The sequence below is a fragment of the Somniosus microcephalus genome, chromosome 3, assembly GCF_052327205.1.
Source record: "Somniosus microcephalus isolate GS21.2 chromosome 3, FLI_Smic_1.0, whole genome shotgun sequence".
Classification (NCBI taxonomy): domain Eukaryota; kingdom Metazoa; phylum Chordata; class Chondrichthyes; order Squaliformes; family Somniosidae; genus Somniosus; species Somniosus microcephalus.
In genome coordinates this window covers 277,904,647-277,918,046 of record NC_140989.1, presented here as the reverse complement: position 1 = coordinate 277,918,046, position 13,400 = coordinate 277,904,647, and positions in this window count along the sequence as shown.

The window sequence follows — 13,400 nt, the reverse complement described above, 5'->3', positions numbered from 1 at the left end:
AAACGAGCACTAAACTTCCTAAATCACCTCAAATCTAGCTCCCCAGACACCCTTCATTTCAAAGCCTTTCAGACCCAAGAGCTAAACCCAGAAAAGAGTCCCCTGAGTCAGCTGCTACTGAAACTAAGTACTCAGCCGGACCCTGACCAGCCCCAGACCAACACAGCCGTCCAAACACCAATCCGAGTGAACCAAATCATTAAAAAATGCAAAGAAACCTACCTGGAACATTGGAACAAAATAACCGAAAGCCAAAGCAGATTAGAATGTTACCGGGCCCTAAAAAGAGAATATAAACTGGCAGACTACCTCACGACCATCAGAGACACAAAACAGAGACAGACCCTCACCAGGTACAGACTAAGCGACCACCAACTGGAAATTGAAAAAGGCAGATACAAGAAATCCTGGCAGCCTAGAGAGAATAGAATATGCGATCAATGTCTGGCTGGCGAGGTTGAAACAGAAATGCATTTCCTCCTAAAATGCGAAAAATTGAACACATCAAGAAACATATTATTCAACAAGCTAAGCCAAACAACCCCAGATTTCAAGGAATTGGATGATCTGTCAAAATTGAGATTAGTCCTAGGAGAAGGAGACAGACCATACCTTGGGGCTAAATATGTAACAACATGTCACAACCTGAGGACTGTTTAAAAGTAAGACTGTTTAAAATTAATATTGAACGTACCAAATGAAGTAGAAAAACTGTTTAAAATTAAGATTGTTTAAAAGTAATATTGTATGTACCCAACAAATGTCAAATCGATTGACACCTACAGAATGTTGGAAAACTGTACCTTTTTGCTATGTAAGCTTTGGCAATATGGTTATCTGTAAACTTTCATGCCAATAAAGCATTTGAACTGAACTGAACTGAACTGAGTCTGCTGCTGATCCCTGGAATGAGCCTGAAGGAAAAAAGTTGAGTGCGGTGGTGACTTTGACGGCCACTGGTAAGGGGTGTCCACCTGCTCCTCTGGGCTCCAGGTCTTGCTGCACCATTGCGCAGATGTCACCCACTACCTCTCGCGAAAGTCGGAGCCGCCTTTGGCACTGCTGCTCACTCATGTTGAGGTAGCTGATCCTCTGTCTGTAGACCCTGTTTGGGGGGTATCTCCTGCACCGACCGGTTTCCATGGGCTGTTGCCTTCTGGCCTGTGCAGCTTCAGGTGGGTGAGCAGCAGCTTGGCGCTCCTGTTGTTGCCGCTGCTGTTGGTGCTGCTGTTGTTCATGGTTCTGCTGCTGCCGCAGCTGGTCTTTGTCCCAATCGGATTTCCAGGAGGAAAGGAAATAAATGGTCGTCATGCTTCTGTATATGCCTCAGTTGAGGAAGCGCTCAGTCAAGGTGGCGAGAGGGGTTTCCCAGGAGGTCACACTGGAGATGGGTGTCAGGTGCCAAACTTCCACAGCTATGGTTATGCCTGCTAAAAATTCCCCCAGACTTGAGACAACAAAGGCCTGCCACCTGCAAATGATGACTGATCAAATCTCCTATTTAATGGTGGAGCTGCAGCTGATAGTCAGCAATCCAATTGTGCTCCCACCAGGTTTCACCGTCGTGTTTCAGAGGAGTCGGGAATCACGTGGGAAACGTGTTAAAATCGGAAAGGCCTCTCAAAATGGCAATAGAGGCAATTTAGTGGTTGTTAAGGGCCTTAAGGGCCTATCCTGCCTCTTGGAGGAGGGATGGAGACGGGATCAGAAACCACACATTTGGGAAAATTGCTTGGAGGCGGGATGGAGGCGGGGTCGGGCCCGCCCGCCACTTTTTGCAATTTTAACAACCCACCCGCCTCCTCAGGCCTGGCAAAATCCAGCCCACTGTGTTTCTTGTGCTAGGACACCCAAATCTCTCTGAACACCAACATTTAATAATTTCTCACCATTTAAAAATTATTCTGTTTTTCTATTTTTCCTACTAAAGTGAATAACCTCGCATTTCCCCACATTATACTCCATCTGCCACCTTATTGCCCACTCACTTAACCTGTCTATATCCCTCTGCAGGCTCTTTGCGTCCTCCTCACATCTTATTTTTCCACCTAGCTTTGTGTCGTCAGCAAACTTGGATACATTGCACTCGGTTCCTTCATCTAAGTCATTAATATAGATTTTAAATAGCTGAGGCCCAAGCACTGATCTTTTTGGCACCCCACTAGTTACAGCCTGCCAATCTGAAAATGACCCGTTTATCCTTACTCTCTGTTTTCTGTCCATTAACCAATCTTCCATCCATGCTACTATATTACCCCCAACCCCATGAGCCCTTATCTTGTGTAATAACCTTTTATGTGACAACTTATTGAATGCCTTTTGGAAATCCAAATATACTAAATTCACTGGTTGCCCTTTCCTACTCTTGCTCCTATTTTTTATGTTCTTCTGTTCTTATATTTGTTTAACATTCCTCCTTCAACCAACTTGCTGAGAGGTGGTAGCATAATAAGAAAGCATTAACGGCGCCATTATTTAATCATACAAAATCCAGCAAATAATGGTGCAACTGAGATATGCCATGAGTTGTGATTATCATTACTTGCTGGACCATTCTGCCATAAGGCTTGTCTTAGTCATTAAAAAATTCTTCTGCGCTGCTCAGGCCACCATTCTAGTCAATGGCATTTGCGAATTTGCTGGATTTACGCCATTAATCACGTCGCAGCCATTTAAGGCTGGACATTAATGGCGTGTGTGACTGGTAATGACGTGATTTCTGGTCTTCACAATCTGGGAGGCCAACAAAGAGACCATTGCAGCTGTGGACACCCATTCTAGCTGTCTGGAAATCATTCTCAGAGGCTTTAATATTTTTTGCTCTGTTTGGCAGTCCTTTCTTGTCAATCTTGCCATCCAGGATCCTGATAGTGTTGGGAGGCAATCATTTACAGGACCCAAAGCTCTTTCTACATTAATAAGAGGGTGAAAGCATTGCAATGGCCTATCCATTGGGTATTTTACTGTTTTTGATCATTATGGGCAACATGGAGGAGGAGCAGAGGAAGATGGCACGTCATAGAAACATAGAAGATAGGAGCAGGAGTAGGCCATTCAGCCTCTCGAGCCTGTTCCGGCATTTAATGAGATCATGGCTGATCATCCAAGTTCAGTACCCTGTCCCTGCTTTCTCCCCATATCCCTTGATCCCTTTAGCCTTAAGCAATATATCTAACTCCTTCTTGAATATATTTAATGAATTGACCTCAACGGCCTTCTGTGGTAGAGAATTCCACAGGTTCACCACTCTCTGGGTGAAGAAATTCCTCCTCATCTCAGTCCTAAATGGTTTATCCCTTATCCTTAGACTGTTACCCCTGGTTCTGGACTCCCCCACCATCAGGAACATCCTTCCTGCATCTAGTCTGTCTAGTCCTGTTAGAATTTTATAAGTTTCAACGAGATCCTCTCTCATTCTTCTAAACTCTAGTGAATATAAGCCTAATCGACCCGATCTCTCTTCATACATCATTCCTGCCATCCCAGGTATCAGTCTGGTGAATCTTCCCTGCAGTCCCTCCATGGCAAGAACATCCTTCCTCAGATAAGGCGACCAAAACTGCACACAATACTCAAGGTGTGGTCTCACCAAGGCCCTGTACAACTGCAGCAAGACATCCTTGCTCCTGTACTCGAATCCTCTCGCTATGAAGGCCAACATACCATTTGCCTTCTTAACCGCTTGCTGCACCTGCATGCTTACCTTCAGCGACTGGTGCACAAGGACACCCAGGTCTCGTTGCACTTCCCCTTCTCCCAATCTATTGTCGTTCAGATAATAACCTGTCGTCCTCTTTTTGCCACCAATGTGGATAACTTCGCATTTATCCACATTATACTGCATCTGCCATGCATCTGCCCAATCACCCAACCTGTCCAAATCATACTGGAGTTTCTCGGCATCCTCCTCACAGCACACACACCCACCCAGCTTTGTGTCGCCTTCAAACTTGGAGAAATTACATCTAGTTCCCTCGTCCAGATCATTAATATATATTGTTAATAGCTGAGGTCCTAGCACCGATCCCTGCGGTACCCCACTAGTTACTGCCTGCCACTCGGAAAAAGACCCGTTTATTCAAAATCTTTGCTTCCTGTCTGCCAACCAGTTCTCTATCCAAGTCAGTACCTTACCCCCAATCCCATGTGCTTTAACTTTGCACGCCAATCTCTTATGCGGGACCTTATCGAAAGCCTTCTGAAAGTCCAAATACACCACATCCACTGGTTCTCCCTTAACTATTCTACCAGTTACATCCTCAAAAAATTCCAGTAGATTAGTCAAGCATGATTTACCTTTTGTAAATCCATGTTGACTTTGTCCGATCCTGTCACTGTTTTCCAAGTGCTCTGCTATTACATCTTTTATAATGGACTCTAGCATTTTCCCCACTACCGATGTCAAGCTTACCAGTCTATAATTCCTCGTCTTCTCTCTACCACATTTTTTAAATAGTGGGGTTACATTAGCTACCCTCGAATCTATGGGAACTATTCCAGAGTCTATAGAATTTTGGAAGATGACCAGCAATGCATCTACTATTTCTAGGGCCACTTCCTTAAGTACTCTAGGATGTAGATTATCAGGCCCTAGGGATTTATCGGCCTTCAATCCCATCAATTTCCCTAACACCATTTCCTTACAAATACTGATTTCATTCAATTCCTCCCTCTCATTAGATCCTATGTTCCCCGACATCTCTAGAAGGTTATTTGTGTCCTCCTTTGTGAAGACATAAACAAAGTATGTATTTAATTGGTCTGCCATTTCTTTGTTCCCCATTATAAATTCCCCTGATTCTGACTGCAAGGGACCTATGCTTGACTTTACCAATCTTTTTCTCTTCACCTATCTATAGAAGCTTTTACAGTCAGTTTTTATGTTCCCTGCAAGCTTACTCTCATATTCTATTTCCCCCTCTTAATTAATCCCTTTGAATTCCTTTGCTGAATCCTAAACTACTCCCAATCCTCAGGTTTGCTGCTTTTTCTGGCCAATTTATATGTCCTCTCCTTGGATCTTATGCTATCCCTAATTTCCCTTGTTAGCCACGGTTGAGTCACCTTTTTTGTTTTATTTTTATGCCAAACAGGGATGAACAAATTCTGTAGTTCATCCATGCAATCTTTAAATGTTTGCCATTGCCTAGCCACTGTCAACCCTTTAAGTAATGTTCCCCAATCCATCCTAGCAAACTCGCGCCTCATACCATCGTAGCTTCCTTTATTTAAATTCAGGACCCTAGTCTCTGAGTCAACTACTTCACTCTCCATCTTAATGAAGAATTCTATCATATTATAATCGCTCTTCCCCAAGGGGCCTCGCACAACAACATTGCTAATTAATCCTTTCTCATTACATAGTACCCAGTCGAAGATGGCCTGATCTCTAGTTGGTTCCTCGACATATTGGTCCAGGAAACCATCCTGTATACACTCTAGGAATTCCTCCTCCACAGTATTGTTACTAATTTGGTTAGCCCAATCTATATGTAGATTAAAGTCACCCATGATAACTGCCATGCCCTTATTGCAAGCGTCTCTGATTTCCCGTTTAATGCCATCCCCAACCTCAGCATTATTGATTGGGGGTCTGTATACAACTCCCACGAACGTTTTCTGCCCCTTGGTATTTCTCAGCTGTACCCATACAGATTCCACATCATCAGAGCTAATATCCTTCCTTACTATTGTGTTAATCTCCTCTTTAACCAGCAATGCTACCCCACCTCCTTTTCCTTTTTGCCTGTCCTTCCTGAATATTGAATATCCCTGGTTGTTGAATTCCCAGCCTTGGTCACCCTGGAGCCATGTCTCTGTAATTCCAATTACATTATATCCATTTACATCTATTTGCGCAGCTAATTCATCCACCTTATTACGAATTCTCCTCGCATTAAGACACAAAGCCTTCAGGCTTGTTTTTTTAACACTCTTAGGGGGAAAAATTCAATTGGTAACGCCACCCATTTGCATCTTAAGAGGGCGCTAAGTGGGGTGCAAAGCAACTAGCGCCCGGGCACGGCGATATCAGCGCCGCTCGCGAAATTGACCGGACATTTTGTGGCGGCGCTAAACAATATCGCCCGATCTCCTATGCATGCAGATCTTGACGTCATTCGAGAGTGCAGCGCCCTTGGGGCGCCCCTGACCGGAAATTGAGTGGCGCCCCCCTTCTTTCCACCTGGCACAACCAACGACAGGTTGACTGGAACGCTTCCCAGTCGCTGTGGGGCTGGGAGGGTGCTATTTAAAGTGGGCCTCTTCCTGGCTTCTGTGTGGTAGCCATTTTTGCACCACTCGTTCTGAGAAAGAGAGAGAGATTTTGAGAGAGAAAGAGAGACTTCTGCATTGAGTCAACGCTGTCTGAGGTAGTTTTGGCTTCTGACCATAACTTTGCAGGTACTTTGCTTTTTGACCTTCATAACTTTGATTGCCTAGATACTATGGGGGCTGCAATGGATGGGAACGTCATCCTTCTTCATCACATTCGGAGGGCACAGAGACGCAGAGAGAGAGTGGCAATCATGGCCAGACGGAGGAGGGCCAACAGGCCTCGGTACAGGAGACCTTACCCTCCCAGGGTTTTTCGCCAACAGTTCTCCTACATTAATATGTCTGAGGAGCAGTGTTTGCGAAGGCTGTGCTTCAGCAAGGAGGTGGTCACTGAGCTCTGCCACCTGCTTCAGCCAGATCTGCAGCCTCAACTGAGGAGCAGGACGTTTCTGTCAGTGGCAGTGAAGATAACAGTGGCTCTCAACTTTTATGCCACCAGCTCATTTCAATCAGCTACTGGGGACATCGCCAATATCTCCCAGTTTGCGGTGCATTGCTGCATCCATCAGGTAACAAATGCCCTCTTTAAAAGGAGACGAGAGTACATCTCTTTCCCCATGACCCCGGACAAGCAGCAAGAACGCGCAATGGGCTTTGCGATGATAGCGGGCTTCCCCATGGTGCAGGGCACCATTGACTGCATGCATGTGGCTTTGCGGGCGCCGCAAGAGAATCCCGAGGATTTCCGCAACTGAAAGGGCTTCCATTCCTTAAACATCCAGTTGGTCTGTGACCACAGACAGCTGATACTCGCTGTCAATGCCCACTTTCCTGGCAGCAGCCACGATGCCTTCATCCTGCGCCAGACTTCTGTGGCAGACCTTTTCCAGGCACCGCATCACCCAGGAGGTTGGCTTCTCGGGGACAAGGGATATCCTGTGTGCACCTGGCTGATGACCCCGCTCCGTTCGCCCAGCAGCCCTGCTGAGCTACGATACAACGAGAGCCATCAAGCTACCAGGAACATCGTTGAGCACACAATCGGCGTGCTCAAGCAACGGTTCCACTATCTGGACCACTCTGGAGGAGCCCTGCAGTACTCGCCTGAGCGAGTCTCCCACTTCGTTGTTGTGTGCTGCATGCTGCATAACCTTGCAATCCTCAGGACCCAGCCAATGCCACCAGGCATTGGAGCACCAGCAGAGGAGGAGGAAGATGAGGAGGATGATCATCAGCAGCACCAAGGCGGGAGGGAGGCACAAAGTGAAAGGGCCGTCCATCAAAGGCTCATAGCAAGTCGCTTCTAGGCCCCCTCTGAGGAAATGGCTTCTGCCATTCAAACAACCTGAATGAAACCATCCCGCAACCCCTAAGCCGGTCAAGGCAACAATGATTGCAAAGACCAAACATGTACATTTTGAATACAGACACTTCTTTATTTCACAAACTCTGTGTGTCTCATTTCCGCATGACAAAGTAATAGAAAGAAACACAAAAAAAAGCAGTCATTCACATAACTGGCTCTCACAACCTGGAGACAATGTCCAAAACAGTTACAAAAATTTGACCACGAACCTCGGCCTTCAATAAAACAATGAAAAACATTTTGTCACACCTCCTACTTTTTGCCCTTCGAGGGTGATCTGCTTCCCTTGTGAAATTCCCCCCTTCCCATCCTGCAGCTCCTCCGTAATAGGACCCCAGTGGCTGGAGCAAGGCTGGGGGAAGGCTGCTGATTGTCAGAAACTGAGACTGCAGATGCCCTTGAAGGACAGCCTGGACCAGCTCTGGGTCTGGAGGGCCCGGCTGCTGACTGCACCAACTCTGCATGGGCGGCAGCAGTCTGTCCTACAGGTGGTGGCAATTGCAGTGGAGAAGTGCCAATGGTGGTGTTATATCCGTGTATCTTAATGTTGTGTCCTTCAATAATCAGACAAAGACTGCAGGGAATGATCAACAGGTGTTTACTGAATGAGGGTTCAAACTGTAACTGACTGTACAGATCACTACTCAGGGTTTATATACAGGTGTGGTCACTGCCGGTACGACAGGATACAGGAGCTGTAAAAAGTAGTTCTCCCCCTTAAAGGTACATACATTACAATTCCTCCCCTTTTAGTTTAACAGTACCATAACACTCATTTAACAATTAAATATCAACTAATTACAATTAACACTTTTAACATGCAACATCAACTGAAAATAGTCTATTTATAAATTCAGTCTTTGGGGAGGCTTCCTGATTCTTTCTGGATAACGCCTTTCCCGAGTGTCTCGCTCTTGGTGCGGAGGCGATTCTAACACCCTGTCGTCAGTTGATTCATCAGCTTCCAATGCTATTGTTTCTGAGGTAGATGCGACCTGTACGTCGGGTTCCTCACCAGGTACGTATGGTTGAGACATGGGGTTGACTCGTTCCTGTGACTCTAGGATCTGGTCAGCATGGCGTCTCACAATGTTCTCCCCAACATCCACTGTGTACATTAGTGGCCCCTGCCGTGTGCATATCGTTCCTGGTTGCCATTTCTCGGTTCGGTAGTCGCGGGCCAAGACTGGTTGCCCACATGAAGCTCCTTGTCGGCTTCTCATTGATGTGCTGGAATTGCTTACTCTCAACATCTCTTCGTACATTTGGTCTGAGCAAATCCAGACGAGATCTCAACCTTTGGTTAAAGAACATCATGGCCGGGGCCTGGTTGGTGACTGCATGTGTCGCATTTCTGTAGGCTAACAGGAAATTGTCCACCTTATGCTGCAGTGGAATGTCGTCATCGCACATGGCCTTTACTGCTTTTTTAAAGGTTTGTACGAACCTCTCAGCCAATCCATTTGTGGCTGGATGATACGGGGCGGATGTGTAATGCCTTACCCCATTCCTTTTCATAAATCTTCGAAACTCTTCGGACACAAACTGTGGTCCGTTATCAGAGCAAATCTGCTCTAGCAAGCCGTTCCTGGCAAAAATTGTCCGTAGGACTGCAATAGTTTTCTCCGTGGTGGTGGAAGACATTTTGATCACCTCAGGCCATTTCGAGTGCGCATCCACGGCTATTAAAAACATTGAGTCCATGAATGGACCAGCAAAATCAATATGCACCCATTGCCATGGAGATGAGGGCCACTCCCATGGGTGTAGAGGGGCCTGTGGTGGTGCATTTTGGACCTTCTGGCATCCTGAGCAGCTCTTTGTCAGGTCCTCGATTTGCTGATCGATCCCCGGCCACCACACATAAGCCCTAGCAAGGCTTTTCATTTTCACCCCTCCCAGATGACCTTCGTGAAGCTCATTGAGCACTCTCTCCCTTAACTTGGGTGGAATTACCACTCGGGATCCACACATCAAGGTCCCCTGGCATACTGACAGCTGTTCTCTTCTGGATGAGAATGCTGGCAACAGTGAGTCACCATGTGCTGGCCATCCCTTCACCGTCAAATCAATTACCCGAGACAGTGTCGGGTCATTTCGGGTCTCCTTCTCTATACCAGCGTTAGTTACTAGCAAGCATTCAATTATAGTCGAATGAAATATTTCGACAGGATCCACTGCTGGTGCTTCCTCCGCAGTAGGCAGTGGCAGGCATGATAGCCCATCAGCGTTTCCATGCTGTTTCGTGCCCTTATACTCGATTTCATATTGGTGCGCCCCTAGAAAAAGGGACCATCTTTGTAGCTGTTGCGCAGTCATCACCGGAACGCCCTTCTTTGGATTAAAGATGGAGACAAGTGGTTGGTGGTCAGTCAGCAAGGTGAACTTCTGCCCGTGCAGATAGTGATTGAACTTTTTCACTCCCCACACTAGGCTGAGGGCCTCCCTGTCAATCTGGGCGTAGTTACGCTTGGCTGAGGTTAGTGACCGAGACGCAAAGGCTACTGGCCTCTCCGAGCCATCCGGGAATTTGTGCGACAGCACCGCTCCAATGCCATAGGGTGATGCATCACACGCCAACCGAATTGGTAGTGCTGGGTTGAAATGAGCCAACACCTCTTTTGATGTGGTCAATGCTTTGCTCTTCTGGAAAGCTCGTTTACATTCGTCACTCCACTTCCATGGTACCCCGTTTGCAGTAGGGTGTTCAGTGGGTGTAGTACGGTAGACAAATTCGGCAAGACCTTATGGTAGTAGTTCACCAGCCCGAGGAACGACCTCAGTTGTGACACATTTTCTGGTGCTGGAGCCTTGACTATTGCCTCAATCTTTTCAGGGGCTTATGTAACCCCTCTTTATCAATAACGTCGCCACAATACGAGATCTGCTTCTGGAAAAACTCGCATTTGTGGCGATTAGCTCGGAGCCCATAGTCCTTCAATCTAGTGAGCACCTGCTCCAGGTTGGCGAGGTGATCACTGTCATTTTCGCCCGTGACCAGGATTTCGTCCAGATAACACTGGGTCCCTGGAATCCCTTGCAGGACTTGTTCCATTGCCCTTTGCCAAATAGCCGGAGCTGATGCTACCCCGAACACCAGCCGGTTGTATTGGTAGAGACCTTTATGAGTGTTGATCGTGAGGTACTGTTTCGAGGCTTCTTCTACCTCCATTTGCAGGTACAACTGGGCCAGATCAATCTTAGTGAAGCGTTTCCCTCCAGATAGCGAGGCGAAAATATCTTCAATCCGCGGAAGCAGATATTGTACAGTGTGAAGGACTGGGTTCACTGTCACCTTAAAGTCCCCACAGATGCGAACCTTCTTTGGTTCCCCAGGCGTATTACTCAACGGCCTCTTCATTACAGGAACGATGGGTGTAGCCCACTTGCTCCAGTCCACTTTGGACAGTACTCCTGAACGTTCCAAACCTTCCAGCTCTGCTTCAACAGCTGGGCGGATTGCATAAGGTACCGGGCTGGCCTTAAAAAACTTTGGGCTTGCATTTTCCTCTATTTTGATCGTCGCTGTTATGCCTTTTAGTGTTCCGAGTCCCTGCTGGAACACTTCTTGTGCGTCAGTTAGCATTTTTGACAGTCGTCCAGGTGTGACGTCGTCATCCTTTTTGGCATCTACAGTCAGTGCTTGTATGGAATGCCAATCTAGCTGTATCTTCCGGATCCATTCACGTCCTAGTAGTGGTGGTCTTCCATCTGGCAATACATATAGGTCCATTTTTGGTGTTTCCTTGCTGTTATATATAACGTTCACCCTTATTTTTCCTTTGGGGTAGATTTTTTGCCCCGTGTACATCTTCAAGACAATCTTTGTATCTCTCAAGGGTATATGTGAGAATAGCCGCTTGTAGTCCCTTCGGTTTATGACTGTTAGGGCTGATCCTGTGCCCGATTCCATTTTCACTTGGACTCCTGCTATCTTGAGCGTGACCCAGATAGTTTGGTGATCCTCCATTTTGATCACATTATGTAGTTTCAGACAACCCAGCTCCTTGCTTCCGGAGTCTGTATCACTCTTCTGTTCGTCTGAACTACTCTCCGTCACCTTATGTACCTTCTTGTACTTCTCCTGTGGAGACTTCTTGCTGCTGGTTTTCTTTCCCGACCTGCAGACTCTTGCTATGTGTCCTACTTTTCCACACTGTCTGCACACTTTGTCCTTGAACCAGCAATCGTTATGGTCGTGTGTTGTTCTGCCGCAGCGATAGCACTTCACTTTTCCGTATGACATTTCATTTGTGCCATATTCTTGCGGTCTCCATTGTATCTCTGCAGCGCCCCGTGCTGCTGCTTTGTGTGATACTGCAATGCTGAAAGCCTTGTCCAGCGTAAGATCCTTTTCTGATAGAAGCCATTTCTGGGTTCCTTTACTTTGAAGCCCACACACAAACTTGTCCCTTAAAGTATCTGCTAGTCCCGTTCCAAACTGGCAGTGTTTCGATAGCTTGCGCAGTTCCGTTAAATACTCAGCATTACTTTCATCTTTATGCTGGTTCCTTTTGTGAAACTTAAATCTTTCTGCTATCAGCAGCGGTGTGGGGTTTAAGTGGTCCTGTAGGATTGACACTATGTTTTCAAAATCCTTTTCTACTGGCTTCTCTGGGGTTACTAGGTTTCGTAGTAAGCCATACGTTTTTGCACCCATTGAATTCAACAATACCAGCACTTTCTTGTCATCTGGCACTTCATTCGCCTTGCAGTATACTTCTATGCATTCGACATATGTTGTCCAATATTCGACTTCATTGTCGAACGCTGTGATACTGCCACTCTTCGGCATTTTTGGGTGTGGTTAGACTGGCTTAAAATGGCGTCTCACACGCTTTCCTTTCTTCCCCGCTGCGGCTTAAAATGGCGTCTCCCGCGCTTTCCTTTCTTCCCCGCTGCGGCTTAAAATGGCGTCTCCCGTGCTGCTGCCAACGCCGCTCTCGGCGGTCCTCGTGGCAAATGGTGACGCCCTATGGGTTTTGTGCGCTGCTCCTGCGCTGCTGCCAATGCCGCTCTCTGCGGTCCTCATGGCAATGGCAGCACCTCGCATTTTCCTGCGCGCCTCTCTCCCCCGTTGACACTGCTCGGCCCTTGAACACCGGCTGCGCTCTGCTCTCTCTCATCTCTTTCCCCGTTGACGCCGCTCGGTCCTGAACACCGGCTGCGCCCTGTGTGCTCTGCCCTCTCTCTCTCCCCCGTCGATGCTGCTCGGCCTTTTTCTGTGCCGCTCGGTCGGCCCTAGCCGCCGCTGTCCGGGAAGGGTCTGCGCAGTACCTGTTGCCAGCCCGTTTCACTGGACCACCACGACTGGAAAGCCAAGCCTGGCTCTCGACAGCTTCCCCTGCGATGCTCAAATCTCCGCTGGATGACTGGGCGGTTGCCCGTGGTCGACGCCCGTGCTGCTGGACTCGACCTCTTTCCACTGTTCTCCAGGAGCGAATCCCTGGGAGGTGATGCAGAATTGCAGGTAGGTTCGAATCTGCGTCGTCGCCAATGTTATATCCGTGTATCTTAATGTTGTGTCCTTCAATAATCAGACAAAGACTGCAGGGAACGATCAACAGGTGTTTACTGAATGAGGGTTCAAACTGTAACTGACTGTACAGATCACTACTCAGGGTTTATATACAGGTTACAGGAGCTGTAAAAAGTAGTTCTCCCCCTTAAAGGTACATACATTACAGGTGACAGCAGGAATGCTGTCCTCTTGAGAGAGGACAGCAACTCGTTGCTTGACCGACACACTGGCACTCCC